General features: G+C 38.1%; 1 protein-coding gene across 4 annotated transcripts in view; it reads right to left on the bottom strand.

The window, feature by feature from the left end:
• STK24 (serine/threonine kinase 24) overlaps nt 1-16,513 on the bottom strand; it is a 51,864-nt gene that overhangs the window by 17,516 nt on the left and 17,835 nt on the right. The window contains exon 2 of one of the 4 annotated variants that reach the window (XM_064712379.1): nt 9,034-9,171. The exons of 2 other annotated variants lie outside the window; for them this stretch is intronic. The gene's annotated coding sequence lies outside the window, so the exon portion shown is untranslated. Of the gene's footprint in view, nt 1-2,621; nt 2,683-9,033; nt 9,172-16,513 lie in introns of those variants that run through there. One more of the 4 variants, XM_064712381.1, reaches the window with a different exon arrangement.

Raw genomic sequence — 16,513 nt, 5'->3', positions numbered from 1 at the left:
GATATCTCTCAGAGCAAGGAGCACATAAACAGCAACAATATTCATGTACTTTATCTGACAGAATAAAACTTCGTGTAAAAATAATGGCACATAGCCAGGACACCTGACTCTGAATTCTCATCTGTAACGATGGATTCAAATTTTTAGAGAAGTGGTAAATGTATTGCAGGACATAACTTCATCTAAATCCTCTGAGGGATTAAAATTTTAGCCCTTAGGACTCACTTAAGTCTTTAAGTCATTATTATATTTATACTTCACTCATCAACCCCCTCTCTGGACTCCTGCTGTAGGTAAATGTGCATTTTTCCTACTCCCAGTTACACATACCGTACTATTTTTAGATAAGACCCTGGATTAGGGTTCCTTCTTCATCCACTATTTTTAACACAGAGATTCAGCTAAATTTAGATACCTTTCTTCAGGAATCAACTCATGCTATTTGACAAACACTGCCTTGTTAAAAATATTTCAAGAGAGCCAGAACATGGATTTTAGGAAGAAAGAGTAATTAAAAAATATATTCTTCCTCAGTACTGAGAGACAACACCCTGATAGTGCTTACTTTCTTGCAGACACCACAAATATTCCAAGAACTGTAACTCATCTTGATAGAGTCTCTCACAGTACTGAAATACTTGTTTTTCTGCTTAAACTTTTCCATGTTTTTCCTGTCCCTTCAAGGCTCCAGGTCCTAGCAGTTCCAGAACAAGAACATTACTGAGATGTGTCTTATAGTGAGTCATCCTAAACGTGATCAAAATTTTATATTTATATTTTGCTGATAAAATGTGTTTCAAAGCTACATGAAAGTTCCTGAATATTCAAAACTCACACTTCATTTTAATAGTAACTTAAACACAAAGATGTCAACTATCACTACTTCCCAGTCCACTGGAAGTGCCTGGTTGGGAAAGCACAAGGTAAAGGAAGCAGGCAAACCCCTTGACCATTTTCAAGAACAATGAAGAAAAGAAGGGAAAAAGAAAAAAAAATGGGAAAAACTTCCAAACATCGACAACACCTCACACAGATGTCAACGTGAGTTGTGTCTTCCCTTTTCTATTATCTCAAGGATTCAAAGATTTAACTCAAAAATAAGATGTAATTTCCCAAAAGAGAAACTCTCTAGAATCCTAGGTACCAAATTCTCCAGCTGAAAACTAGAAATTAGAAGTAGAAAATAACTCACATAAATTTTAATTACACAGTTGCACAACTATATAACACAATTACACTACTACATGTTATATTACTCACAGTCTTTTAAAATAATCATTTATAATTTTCATTATTTTGCTAGTTCAACTAGTCTTTGCTCCTGAAATTTTCATCATCAGCTGCCTGAGGCCACATGTCTGAAGTCACAATACAAAATCCACTAAATTCAGTAATTCTACATTTTAAAACAAATGAAGCACGGAAATACAGTAAAGAAATACATACACACACAAACACACACACACGCACCCCTGTACCTGTATCCCAGTGTAAAGCTAAGTAATTGCAATCTATTACAATTATGCCATCTTTTTATCTGTATCTCTATATTCAAAGTTATTTTTAATTCTCTATGGTTCCCCCTTGCCTCAGAAATATCACTCAACTTCATCTATGGTTTTGGGTTTTTAAAGTTTCCATCATTCATATGAAGTATCTGAACAGATTCACACGTTGTACTGAAACAAATTTAATTACTATGGTAGCAAATCTTATTATCACCTTTCTTTAATTATTTTTTGAATGTTTTTAAGCTTTTATATATAAAATCTGCATATATTGCTTGACAAGAAGATGTAAATAAATCCTTTTGGTGAGACAGCTGTAATGAATTTCTCAATATGTATTTCATTTTAGAGCCAACAACTATATATACTGACTTTATGTCTGTGGGGGCTTGGATGCTAGGTACCCCCCAAAAGCACTCTGTCACTCCCTTCCTCACCTGGGTATGGGACAGAGAATATAGCAAAAGGCTCATGGGCTGAGGCAAGGACAGGGAGAGAACAACCTCCAGTTGCCCTCATGGGCAAGCAGAGTCAAAATGGGGACATCAGTTTCATTAATTACTAGTCAAAGCAGAGTAGAAAAATAAAACCAAATCTTAAAACCAATTCCCCCTGGCCCATTCTTCATGGGCTTGAATTTCATTTCCAAATTTCTCCATCTCCTCCCCTCACTGGAAATGGGGATGGGGAATGGGGATCATGGTCAGTTCATCACGTCTCTGCCACTCCTTCCTCCTCAGAGGGAGGACTCCTCATACTCCTGCCCTGCTCCCACAGGAGATAGTCCTCCATGGACTTCTCCAATTTGAATCCTTCCCACAGGCTGCACTTTTTCATTAATTGCTCCAGTGTGGGTCCTTTCCGTGGGGTGCAGTCCTTAGGGAACAGCTGTGGGTGTCCCACAGCGTCCTAAGTCCTGTCAAACCTGCTCCAGAGTGAGCTTCCCACAGGGTCCCAGCCTCATTCAGGCACATCCACCCGTGTGGGTGGCGTGGGTGCCCCCATGGGCTGCAGGTGGATCTCTGTGGTCCCACTGAACCTCCCTGGGCTGCAGGAGGGGAATGCCAGCTCCAGCATTTGGAGCACCTCCTCCCCCACTCCTTCTCCACCAACCTTGGTGTTTGCTGTTCCTCTCACTCGTTCTCGCTCCTCTCTCCAGCTGCAGCTGTGCAGGTTTTCTCCTCCCTTCTTCAATCTGTTATCCCAAAGGCACTGCCACAGTCACTCAGGGGCTCAGCCTGGGCCAGCAGCACACCCACCCTGGAGCCAGGTGGCAGTGGCTCTCTAGGACTTGGGGAAAGCTTCCAGCAGCTTCTCACAGAAGCTGCCCCTGTGCCCCCCCAGTACCAAAACCTGGCCATGCAAACCAGAGATAATGCCTTGTAACAACAGCACAAGGCCAGCACAGAGCTACTATCAATTGACTTTGGCATCACCATAGCAACAGGCCTCCTTTCCTGCTTTTCTGAGTATCTCTGGCATGCCTTACATTCCCTAACACCTACTGGCACTTTCCTTTTTAAAGCTGCCCAAATTCTTTTTTTGCTTGAACTTCTCACCCTCTTCAGTATATATTCTCCTTTTGCTCTCAAACAGAACTCTGAAAGCCCTATATTTTCTTCCATAGCCTAGATTAGTAATTATATATTACACATAATCACTTATACTTTCAAGAAGATACTACATTTATATACTGACACTAACAACATTCAGTGCTTCACTTTAAGATCTGAAACAAGAACAGTTTTCTTCTTCTAAGCATCAGCCACAACACAGCATTGAATTTTCTTCAAAATACAGTGATGCCATGGTGAGTCACCAATCCAAATTTAGAATTATTATTTCTCTATAAAATTAGAAGTAGATTAATGAGGGCACATGGAATATTTCCTTTTTTTGCCGCAAGAACAAGGGGTTTTCCTCTGATACTATGAAGCTGAAGAAAGGAACAGCCAGAAGAAACTTTTAAAAGAGTTTCTATAGATCCTTTCCAAACTATGGTTGCTCTTCTTGAGGTCTGACTTCTGATTTTAACTCTGAAAGCACAGGAAACCTTACAATAGCAATTTCACCTCTGATGAAGTTTCCTTCATCAAGTTACTTCCATACCATGAAAGTACTTGCAAAATAAGTGCAGGTACAGTATGTAAAGAATTTCTAGTACATAAAAATTGAAGACTGTACACTGGAGAAAAAAGAAGGCCATCTGCCAAAAAACTCATATAGTATCTCAAAGGTACATTTTAACTGAAATCTGAGGAGGACAGAAGACCTACAGAAACAAGTAATCAAGATTACCATGTGTCCTGTGTTGGCTATATATATAATGTTTGTATCCCCAGTCATCTGTTCTGTTTATGCTGGATAATAAGTTTTGCTAATTTTAAGTCCCTACAAAGTTAAAAAAGATTTGAATAAACATGGGAGAGGCCTACCTTCAGAGATGCTTTGTATTTTTTTTATGTGAAGAACATACACATTTCTTACACAATGATATTATACAGGAGAGACCAAGCTAGAGCAATCAACCCAAGTATGTACTGATGAAATTGTTTCTAAATCTCCTTTCTTGTGGGAAAGAGAGACTGCAGAGGAAAACCAAACACAGTCACACAAAAGAAGGACTGGAAGGACCCTGAAGTAAGTGCACTGAATGACCTGTCCAATTTGAAAACTGTAGTAACAACAGTAAGCATACGTTTGCTTTTTAAGTGAAGTAAAATCTCCCCACACCAATTGTAAGAAAGAGAATTTCCCAACTTGAATTCATTGTGAGAAAAGGCATTTCCCACCTTACATTTATGGTACACAAATGTACCATAGCAGCAGAACAAAGTATATTTATAAACATGTGTAAAAAGCTTGTTTAGTTATGGACACAAGCCACGTCCAAACTCCACTTAAAATCTCTATTTGCAAGCATTAAAACACCTATGAACAATCAGAAGCTAGAAATACTACATTTGATTGAAATAACATGACAGATTTGCTAAATTGACCTATATACAGAAATTTTACCATCACTGCATTAGAAGAAAAACCTCAAATACAGAAAAACACAAAAAGACACAACTTCAACTGAAAAGAACAGACTAGTACCAAAACTGATACTCACTGCACAACTTGAGATGTGATAATTAGTTTAATTGATTTTTCAGTTATGCCAAAGTAATAAGACCAGAAAAAGACTCTTATATTTAAGTACTGATATAAATTTAGTATTGATATTTGTAATTCTCCAAGCATAAGAAACCAGATTAAAAGAACCTTGAAATACACAATGCACACAACATGATAACTTCTCTAAATTGCATTTCAGCTGGAAGTAGTTACCATTACATGGAGATTTGTCTTCTGTTAATCTCGTATTTTAAAACCCAGAGAAGCCTGACAAGTGTAGTAATCAGAAGTTTTTAAAATACTTGCATACTGATTCTTAAATGCTCAACTTTGAAAAACAAGATGCAGACATCATGTATCTCATCTTCCACATCTACTTTATGCCACTTTTCCCTCCATGTGAGGGGATGCATTTTTAAGTGGCATCTGAAGCCCCTGCTGTTTGTCAAAGCCACCAGGTGGCAGAACCACGTAATGCCAAAGGTGCTTTCACCAACCCCACAAGCACAATAAAAGGGCCTCCTCCAAAACAAGGTGTGTAACTCACCAGAGACAGAAACACAAACTACTTGTCTAAAATGAATCTGAAAACATTTATGGCCCTGACACCCTTCATAACAAGAGGAAGAATGATTAACCAGGGAACTCTACCTTAAGGGATATAATAGTTCATGTACCTAAATTTTTCACAGTCATCAAGCACAGCTTCAGGCACCATTCTTACTTATCTCACTCTCCTTTCAACACCAAGCCACAACTGCAGCCACTAGATCATTATGAACATTATGAACAACGCTGGTATTTGAGCTCTTGTTATTTATTAACACACATGGACATTGGGAAATTTCAAAAAAGATACAGATCAGGCACAAAAAGTTACGTTCTGTATGATGCCACAAATAATGCATTTGGGCAATGACAGGAAATGGCATTTATGTATCTGTGGTTCCTGCTTCCAAAACTTTCACCAACAATAAAGGTCTGAAAACATGTATCAAGAAGCATCAAGACCTCCCAAACACTGTAAATGTCCTTGTCCTGGAGCTCATCCTATCATAACAAGCAATACACATACAAGAAAATAATTATTTAGGGCTTTAGAGAGAGGACACCTGCGAGTTGATGTATTGCCATTACATCTGTGAAATTCATCAGGATTTGCAAACTTTCCACTAGCTCACTGTTCAATTTATAGACCCACAGATTATTATTAGAACAGAAGCAGCTGCCAAAATTGAGTTCTTCAGGAGTAAGTACAAGATGGCTGTTGCTGTTATTCAGCAAATGAACAATTTTGCTAATGAATACAATTCAGATCTACCTCATGGCCTCAATTCTTGTCATTTTTTGACTAATTTTAAATGTTACATATATATATACACACACACACATTATATATTTTTTACTCAATTTAAATCAAATCAGAACAACACCCAGTGCTGCCATATGTTAACAGCACAGAATGAGTAGCATATCACTATCTACTCTTTCACTCCATTCTTTTCAGTACACAATCACTGCAAAGGGACAGAAGGTAAGCAATGCACCCCTGTACTTCAAGCAGCCTATCCAGATGCCAGTCTGATCGCTCAATGCCACAGAATAATTCTTTCAACAGACAGCAAGGATTTGACAAGGAATAGAATCACTGATACCAAAAGTCAGATATTCACATTAAGCTTCTCCAAAATTTGAACATTATAGGTACCTAATTCTGTTAGTGTTGATAAATAAAGTCCTTTCCACTGCAAATGGGCAAATCAATCCTATTACTCCAAAACTCCAGTCCTACAGCTGTTAAACAGTTTCAGGAAAGGCTACAATGTTTTCAAAACTTTTTGGAATTGTATTCGCAGAAAACAAGGAAAGAAAAAGAAACTTTCTATGCTAATTCGCATCTTCTTTCTAAGACATTATGGTTTGTTCTTGAAGGCAATCACAATATGCACTGTAATTTTTTCTCCATAGCTGAAAGAACAGAAAATTTTTAGCCTCATTAATAAGGAATAAGAATACGACCATTACTCCAACACTTCCTATGAAGCACAGAGTGCTTCAATGTACATAATCTTTCACTTGAGCTTTTCTTTGACAATCTAATCATCTGCTAATCATTTTCCATCTAATTCCTCCTACTACAACAACATGAAATTGTATAGGTTGGTGTATTATCTGAAAGCTATTTGCTTATGTTATTAGAGATTTCATTAAGTAAAACCAAACTCTATTATTTTCTAAAGACACTTGTTTCAAAGCACTTGACAGTCAGATGGCATGGAAAGACAAGCACTGATTTCAAAGAACAAGAAAAACTATTATTTATGAGGTAACAGCACTACACATACACAGGTATGCCACCAAAGACATCCTCTGCATAAACTGTCCTCTCCCTCCCCATGCTGACACAACTAACAATCCATGCTTTAGAGCAGAGTCTTCAAGTACTGTCCCATTTTCTTAGAAAGGTGAAAAAGTATTGAAAAACCAACAGATGCCATGAATTAGTTATCTTTAACCTTGCAAATTAATATATTACCTTGGGATTTCGAGGTGTAAGAGGAGCAAAAGCAGATGGTAGGAAATACAGATTAAGATAAACTATTAATCACTAAAGCATGACTAAAAATCTTCCCATTCTGAAGCAGATCATCTGGTACACTACTAAAGAAAACAGTTTAACACTATTAACAGTTAAAACTGTTACTAAAGAAAATGGTTAAAATTGATTTTGCTTCCTAAATGAACGATTGAGTTCTACTCTCAATTTGAAAGAGAAAGAATGTTGCTTTGAATATCAGCTTCTTCCAGGAAAAACTGACAATAGGAGTAACTAGATTTACCTTTAAAACGATTTTTTAAATTATTTAATTCCAGAGCCTCCAAACAATATAACATTTCCCATCTACAGCTAGGTCACTCATTTTACCAGAGGAGATGCCCATCAACAGACACTTTTAGACTAGAAAGCAGTCTAGCAATTCTCAGTCCTGTTTCTACTCTTCCTTGCTGAATTTCTAGAGAAGCAGGCATAAGACCAAATTTATTTAGAATTATGTCCCCCACCCCAAAAAAAACCAAAATACACACACACACAAAAAACCCCAAAAAAACAAAACCCCCCAAAAAACCAAAAACAACCACTTCCACTTTCACTGAGAGTAAAAGGCAGATCAAATGAGGGAAGACAAGTTGTCTTCATTTCCACATATGTAAGTGTAGAATTAGGCAGGACATTATTTTCCAAGACAATCCACTTGTTCACTACCTCAACATATTTGAATATACTAAAGCTTCCATAGTCTGAGTGCCAACTATACTCTCCAAATCCACACCCTCAGAAAAAAAATAGTAGCTGTTTAGCAAATATATGATCATCTTTACTAAAGGTCTACATGCCCAAATGTTCCTACTAAAGGAAAAAAAAAACAAACAAACAAACAAAAAAAACAACAACAACACAGCAAGAACCTAGAAGGTTCTTCCTTATGATTCCAGTAATATTCTTTGTTTTCATATAATAAGAATATACTGGAACATATAATTTTATGTACAAAATATGCATAATATATATTATCTACTAGAATAAGAATGTGGAAAGAAAGATCTAGCGCTGAGTATTCATACAATTCACCTGAATTAACCGGTTGATGTCTGAAAAGTCTGCTTTTACAAAACAATAGATTTTAAAAAGCTACAATGGGCATTTTGTGTTTAAATTTATGATATCAAAGTAAACTTCTGTTTATTTTAAATTGCTTTCTTTACTAAGTTACTTTTCCACAGGTACTTGGAAGGCTGTGCTTCATGTAGGTAGCATCTCTAACATGGAAAAATAATTCCGAAGGACATATGTCCCTCAAGGAGAGTAAAATGCAGTAATTTACTTCCACAGGACCTTTCTGGACTAATGCTCACTAGAAATTTAAGCACACAAAGAATTAGGTGGAAATCATCTGGATATAAAGAGCTAATTCAAAAATCTATTTTAAAAATGGGTTTAAAACTATGTGAAGTAAGCAGCACTTGGTTTTGCCTTCTTTTTTTTCTTCCTCCAAATTTACCCTTAAGGAAGAAGAATTGAAAAAAGCGCAAGTTTGGACCTCATCCAAAATATGAAAATAAAAAACTAAGGGAAAGAGGGGAGCATATGTCTGAGTTATACTCCAGAAGCATAGCACGTCTTTTTCCCTTCCACTGGGGGCACGTTGTTAAGCAAACTGACAGCAATGGACAACTTTATGAATCTTAAAGGGGGCTGCAAGCAGCTGATGAGGCCCCATAGAGTTCTCAAAAAATTGTCCCAAAGGAGCCATGAATGCTGGTAGTGCTATGGTAAAGAATATTGCCAGGCTGGGGGGCAGGACTGACAAGTGTTTTGGCTGGGGAGCATTTCTGAGGCGCTTACCTCCTTTGAAGTCTCTTGGCGTCAGGATGAATGCTAGCTGTCCTGGGGCTGCCATCCCTTTGAGGGGAGGGAGATACAGATGAGCCCAAAGGTTCTCTTCTAAACACAAGTCCTTACTGCAAGCTGGCCAAAAGGTCCCTGCAATCAAAGAAATCATTGTGGTTTTGCATGTGGCGCATTTATGTCCTTTCATCAAGGTTTGTCAGCCATCTAACATGTTCAACCACAAAGGAAAAAATAAAGGCATCTGCTGGGTAGCCAATGCAGAACAGAAACTAAGTAAAGACAAGAACTGCTCGTCCCAGTTAGAGTCAACTCTCTGAAGTCCATGAAAAACACAGGTAACATGACACTTCAGACTAAGCAGAATCATCTCAAGTAGACAGTATTTTACACATGTATACATGTATAAAAAAAGCTGTTTGCCTTTGGAATCATTCTCCAATCCTCTGAAACTCCTGCCTTCTCCAGGTCTCAAGAAAAGATGTCACATTTCAACTCCTAGACACATATACTAGTCAGCTCTACCATCTAAGGCAGCAGACCCTCTTCAACAATTACCTCTTGCAATCACCACAGCAGTATACAATTAACCTTTAAATGCATCCTTTTTGCCATAAGCTAGTAGTAGGAGAGTTTGCAGAGCCACTTGCTTGCAAAAAAACCCACAACAATGAATGTTCTGTCACAGTGCTGAAAAAAGATTCCTTCTGCAGAGCATTTAGCAGACTTTTGTGTTTGCATGCCAACATGCTAAAGCCACGAGCTACATGTTTTTCCTAAAGTGAGTCATCTCTAACAGTGTCCATATTCACAGCCTCCTTGGCACATTTCCTGGGCACATGCCCTTCCACCATAGAAATGATTCTTTATAGCCCAGCTGTCACTAGCCTAGGCATGTCATATTAAGCACATGATTTCCCAGAGCTGCAAATTAGTGGGCAATCTGGATCTGTAACTTTCTACCAAAGTACATTACAGTGGAAGCACAAAGACATATATTTCTTGACTTGACTGCAAAACCAGCTCCTAGCTAGTAAATTCAAGGAACTTGCACAACAACAGAAGAACAGCACATATTTCACTTGGAATGGGTAACCACTGCTCTGGAACACTAAGTGTACACAAACTCATACTCTTCCTCCTCCCACCTGCCTACAGCCACTTTCCCTTTCCTTGCTTCATAACACAGTGGTGGAAGAATGAAAAATCCTGCCCCTTACCACCACTATCCTTTTAACTGTTACGTTTTTTATTCTTACTAAGACTGACAAGATTCATCCTTCCCTTCCCTGTCTACCAGGTAGATAAGTACTTCATAACCATATCCACCAAGCCATTGCCTTATGGAGGGGGGAAACCTACACTGCTGACTGGGGTAAATCTTTTCCCAGTAAGTCCACCAACAGAGTCACACAAAGATTAGTATGTGTATCTCTCTAAGTGCTAAATTACTTATGTGGTCCTATGATAATCCCAACAGACCATCTACTCACCTCTTATAAACAGTTACCAAGACAAAAATGTAACCCATAAACAAAGCTCCAAATGGAACTGAATTTTACTGATACTGGTTATTGATGAACTGTACAAGGTCCCAAACCAGAAAATTGGAAGCAAAAGCAAATCAGGAAATGGGAACCAAAAGTAAATTAGTTCACAGAATTCTTTACCTCAGATAAATTGCATTATATCTAACAAAAGAACCTTGCAGCCAACAAATACTGAGATTAGTAATTTCCCCCCCACAAAAATGTCACTCTACACCTGTGTATCTTAAACCTTCCTCACTGGAGTAGCTCAAATCAATAGGACGCAGGGGGTTTATAATTATTCCCTTCTTTATATCAGAAACAAAATTCCAACAAAAACATGAGGCACAAAACCCCCTTCTTCTCCACTGCCCAAAAATACAATTGCTCTAATGCTTACATCCATTCCTGTTCATCCATTGCATCAAATTAAATTAAATATGAAAGTTACAAATCAGATTTACTTCTTAGCTCAGATATCAATCCATTTCAGTTTAACCCCTTTTTTTACCACTTATCAAAACTTCCAACATCTGCACCCCTGTTTTGCAGCCTATCAAGCTATAACCCTCTTTTCCTCCCCCTTTTGCATTCACATGCTATTAAATTCCACTATTCCCTTCACAGAACACACATAGGCCAATCCTTCTTCAAAACTCTTACTACTGATGGCATTGTACACATGTATCAACCCTACAATAGCTCAGGATCTTCAAGTCAGATTTCTGTCAAGCTTATCATTCCAGTCCCAACAACACATAATTTTTCTGGAAACTCCTTATTATTTTCTAGTTTTAGTCTTTACAAATTTTACCCTGACCTAATTACTGGTAAAAACACCTTATATTCACATAAATAATTTCCACTCTCCCCTATTCTTTTATGTTTTTGTTTTGCTCTTAGAAGTTGTTGTTTCAAGGAACTACTGAAGGAAGCAAAAAGGGAGAAAGCTCAGTACCTCCAAATGATCATTTTTATCCCAACTGTTATGCAAGAGCACAGAATTTAATAGTATAAAGAAAGAACCTTAGGAATTTGTTTGAAAATACTGGCTACTGTATACAAGAACTGCAATGTTTTAGAACTACTACACTCCTTAAACCTATTAATTGGGCAACTTCCCTTTTGAAGTTCAGTATTTCTGAGTCTAACCAACTTTTTCCAAACAACAATTTCTGAAAGTTCAACATTCAACATTTAGAAATGTTTACTAACACGTTTTGCCACATGCCATAATGTCCCTTAAGTGTAAAGATTCCTCTGCTTTTATACTACTATGTGCATACAGAGCACACAGACACTTAGAACAAGTAATTTGACCCAAAATGCTGCATAAATGCCAAAGTATACTTAAGTAAAAGAAAGTTAACTAAGCTATGCAGACTACCTAACACTCATATTCAAGTTGCAACAAAAACACAGTAAGTATGTAAGAGCACCAGATTATGGTGCTATGGATGTAGGTAAAGAAGTTTTCAACCAGAATGTTTTAGAGGTTCATGAGAACATCAGATCAACAGGCTGGCAGCCCAGGACTAATCACATTCTAGATGAAAAGCTTTGTACCAGGAAGTGTATCTGAGCAAAAAAATGGGGAAACAGCCCACAAAACTAATGCACATAAGCCTAAACATATACACATACATAACACATACACACACTCTCCTTTTTCAGCTCTACTGCTGGCTGGCTGATGGAAGAACCTCCACAAACAATGTATTGGCATTGGGCTTGCATAAAACTTTAGACTAGTCTGAACCATCAGTGACAAATGCTCTAATCCTTAAGACAAAAGATTTAAAAATATAAATAAAAAATAGGTGGTTAGTCCCCTACCCACTCAGTGAGCTGAACCACTTCACTGAAAGTTCCAACAGCCTCTGTGGTCACTTTTAAGGCACAGTTGGACCTCCCCCTTTGCAGCATCAGCAGCAAAAGATTTACACCTCAATGCCACATTAATACTCTCTTTTTCATTATTTCGGAGGCCTGCAGCAAGAAGTGTAGCAGTTAATGCACAAGTTACAGAAGGACATTTAACACAAGATTACATATGGCTAGAAAGCAATGCTGCATCATCCTCATCTGTATAGTCAAACTAAATAAAGGGCTTCATGTTACAGCTAACCTAGAAGTAAGCCATTACCAAAACCTGAGGTACTTTTCTCTCCCCCTACCTCCCAGGTTTCAGACTACTCAAGTCTACCATTTTTTTATTTATATTTTTTTGTGCACCTGACCTAGCATTTCGTAGACAGAACTCAGAACTGGTTGATCTGTTAGTGTTTGGGGTTTGCTCTTTTCAAGGTTGTTTTTGGTAGGGACAGGAGAAGACACCAAGGAAACTTGTCTCCCAGATGAACCACCTCATGATGCAGCCAACAGATCCAACACAAGTTACGTGGCAGGAACAGGTAAGCAGGATGGGAAACAAGATACTGCTGCTGCCTTTTTTTCATAACTGTTAGATCTGCCTAAAAGCAGATACTGAGATGTGAAATTACACACATACCATACAGAGGTCAGCAATCACAGTGGTACAGAGGCAGCTGTTAAGACAATCACAAGGACAACAAACATATTATTTCCAATAAATGATATTTTATATTAAGCTTTCTAAATTTTTATTTAAAACAAGATCAGAATAACATGATACAGTTAAGTACTTACACAAAATACAAAATATAGTAACTACAGACTCTCAGTTTTCATTGAGATATACTAGGTGATGCTTCCCAACCTTGATACATTTGTACAGTAAGAATTACTTAGCCATAAAAGGCTAAAAGTGCAGAACTGATTACACTGATGAACAGCAAAATTCTTGAAGACACCATTGTTTACTAGGCAGATTTTTCAACAGATGTGAAAAAATAGGGGAATATGATACAGATTCCAGAAAGTGCCAAAAATCCCTGCAACTGCTAAAGAAAAATACTGGAATAACAAGTTTCTAAAACTACAATTTGAAACCATACCTTTGAATAAAGACAATGCAAACTAGGGACTTTTTTATCATTAAGAGCGCAGCAAATAGCTACAGCGAAAGACAGTAGTAAGGACTATGCACAACAAAGGCTCAGAGTTCAAGTTAACAACTCTGAAATAAGAAGAGACCAAACTATTTTAAATATGAAAACAGGACTTCACAGCAAAAGAACATGACTCTAGAAACAGAGTTTATGGGTTCTCTGGCATCCTTTTGCCTTTGTCTTATTTATGGCTACCATATATAGGGCTCTATCAATGGAAGTTTCCTACTCATTTTCTCAATCAGTAGACCAACAAGACCTGAGAGCCTTTTAGAACTACAGAAACCTTCTTGCTACCTCCCTCTAAGCAGTCCAGCCAGGTGTCATCTCCACATTTACTACAGCTAAATGAAGGCAACTCATTCAACTTCTCTGCAGGCCAGGGCTGCCTAATGAGAACAGAGGGTTACCAGTGATTCAAAAGAAGAGTAAGCATACCAGAACACAGGTTGGCTCACAGGAAAGTGGGCCTTATTTTGTTCTTAACACTGCCACAAGAACAGAATTTGCAGCCCCAGCCTTCTTCTCATTCCAGCTGCAAGAATTCCTAAAGATGAAGACAATTCCTTCTAGCTTAGGTCAAGAGAATGAAGAAAGCATTTCAGCACTTCAACCCCTCATAAAATGCAACGATGACAACATGGTTGCAATTGTAGCAGAAAAAATGAAAGATGGTTACTGTTTCATTTAATCCTGTCTAAATGAGTCCAGAGGACAACCAGTCTAGGGAAGGGTGTGGAGCACAAGTCACCTGAGGATTGCCTGGGGGAGGTGGGGGAGAAAAGGAAGCTCAAGGGAGACCTTATTGCTCTCTATAACCACCCGAAGGGAGGCTGCAGTGAGCTGGGGGTCGGTCTCTTCTCCCAGGTAACAAGTGACAGGATGAGAGGAAACAGCCTCAAGTTGTACCAGGTGGAGAAATTTCTTCACAGAAAAATTTCTAGAAAGGACTGTAAAGCATTGGCACAAACTATCCAGGGAAGCAGTAGCCACCATCCCTGAAAGCGTTCAGAACAAAGTGGTCATGGTGCTAAGTTGATGGCTGGGCCTCATCTTGAAAGGTCGTCTCCAACTTTACCAACGTTATGACTCCATGGTTCTAACAGCCAAAGTTCAGGGACTGCAGTTGCAAAAGTCAGCTCTGCCAGGGCACGAGCTGCTGCTGTGGGGCTGGGCACAAAGCACAACAATGGACCATCAAGAACTACTCACACCTTCCACTTCTCCCTGCGCTGAGGTAGCTCCCCTGTCACAGGGGACTCCACACTCTTACAGTTGAGCAGGAAAAATCTCTGTTCAGTCTCCCACCCCAATAAGCACCATGAAACCTGCCAAAGGCTGCCTGTTGTATCAAATGACAACAGAATGCACCAAGTCCATTAACTTCTGGCTGACATTTAAGGTCACATCAGCTCAGAGATGCTCATAAATGTTAAAGTAAACCAGTTAAACCTGCGAAGCAAAAGAACACCAACTTTAAACTCATTCAAGTCCCACACAAACACCCACATTCCAAGTTACATTACCTAGGATATTCAACATGTCCACATTAAAGTTCATGAGTCTCCCAAAGCATTCAAGCTCAGGCTTTTTTAAATTCAGCAAATACTGACACACAAAAACCCCAAAAACCTGCTAGTGGCATAAAACCCACCTCATATAAGCTGTTCCAATATTTAATCTGTCTACCCTTTAAAGCAGTACACTAGATTATGAGATGAAATTTGCTTACCTTGACCACTCAGCCAGTACATCTTGTCACATTTTGGCATAACTGGTTAGAAAGCACTAAACTCTCAGAAAGGGCTTTCCTATATACACAGTGAGCCACTTCCAACCTTTTCTTAAAAAAACTAAAACCTAGCCTGAACTTCAGTCATCCTCTTGAATACAGGCTTCCCAAACCTCGAGCTGTTCCTGAGAAGCTCTTTACTGACTGCATTGCAGTTTTCCAGCCCACCGTGAACTGGCCATGTTATTCTGAGAGGAGATATATTGGTATATAGGAGATATAGAGGATATATAGGAGATATTGGTATACACTGATCCTGTGTATACCAAAGCCCTAATCAACACAAGACTTTCTAAGGCTCAGTATCAGCACTGTTCACCAACCTCACATTCATCAGATTACCAAAAATAAAACCACAGATTAATTTCACAATCACCATTTTTCATAAATATTTTTTTGTTCTGGCTGGAGTTCATTTGCCAGAACTGACTGTACTACAGAATTCAGTTAATTAAACTTCATAAAAGCACTTTCTTTTTTTAATTAGGGTAGAATGTGTCACTCATAAAAGTTAACCAGAAGCTATTTTCTGTGTTCTTGCTGTCTATAGAAACACCAGCTTCACTTTCAGCAGTAGGTATATTACATCCTAGACAGGAAATAAAAAGCCATACTGGTTTTAGGCAACAAAAAGTCTAAAAATTATTGGCAGCTATCCTTTATGAACCTTCTATCACTGCTTCCTATAAAATTTAAAAAATAATTCTTAAAGTACATTCATAAAATAGGAGGCTATCTGTATGAAAAAAGGGGGAAATACAGAGTAAGTCTTATTCTTAGGTCAATGAATTTAAACAGTTCAAAAGAGGGTATTCTCTAAAACTCCAAAGTGTGCTAGAAAAATATATTTGGAGGATGAAGAAACACAAGCTTAGAGATAGTAGTATTTTTTAAAAACATACTACAAAACTAGTTCAATACCAGTTTGATATCATGTGCACTTAGTTACAATGGATGATGAAACTACTTATAGATTATTTGCTCTGCCATTACATACATATGTACAGAAGTCTAAGATGAAGAAATTAATTTTTAACATATACATACATATAAACACATCAATCTCAGCTTTTGACCATATACACTTATTAACCTGAGTTTGGAGTGTAATGTACATATACATA

This window comes from Zonotrichia leucophrys, chromosome 1, assembly GCF_028769735.1.
Source record: "Zonotrichia leucophrys gambelii isolate GWCS_2022_RI chromosome 1, RI_Zleu_2.0, whole genome shotgun sequence".
In the NCBI taxonomy this organism is placed as follows: Eukaryota; Metazoa; Chordata; class Aves; order Passeriformes; family Passerellidae; genus Zonotrichia; species Zonotrichia leucophrys.
Note: the sequence above shows the minus strand (reverse complement) of the source record. Positions and strands in the feature narration are given on the sequence as shown.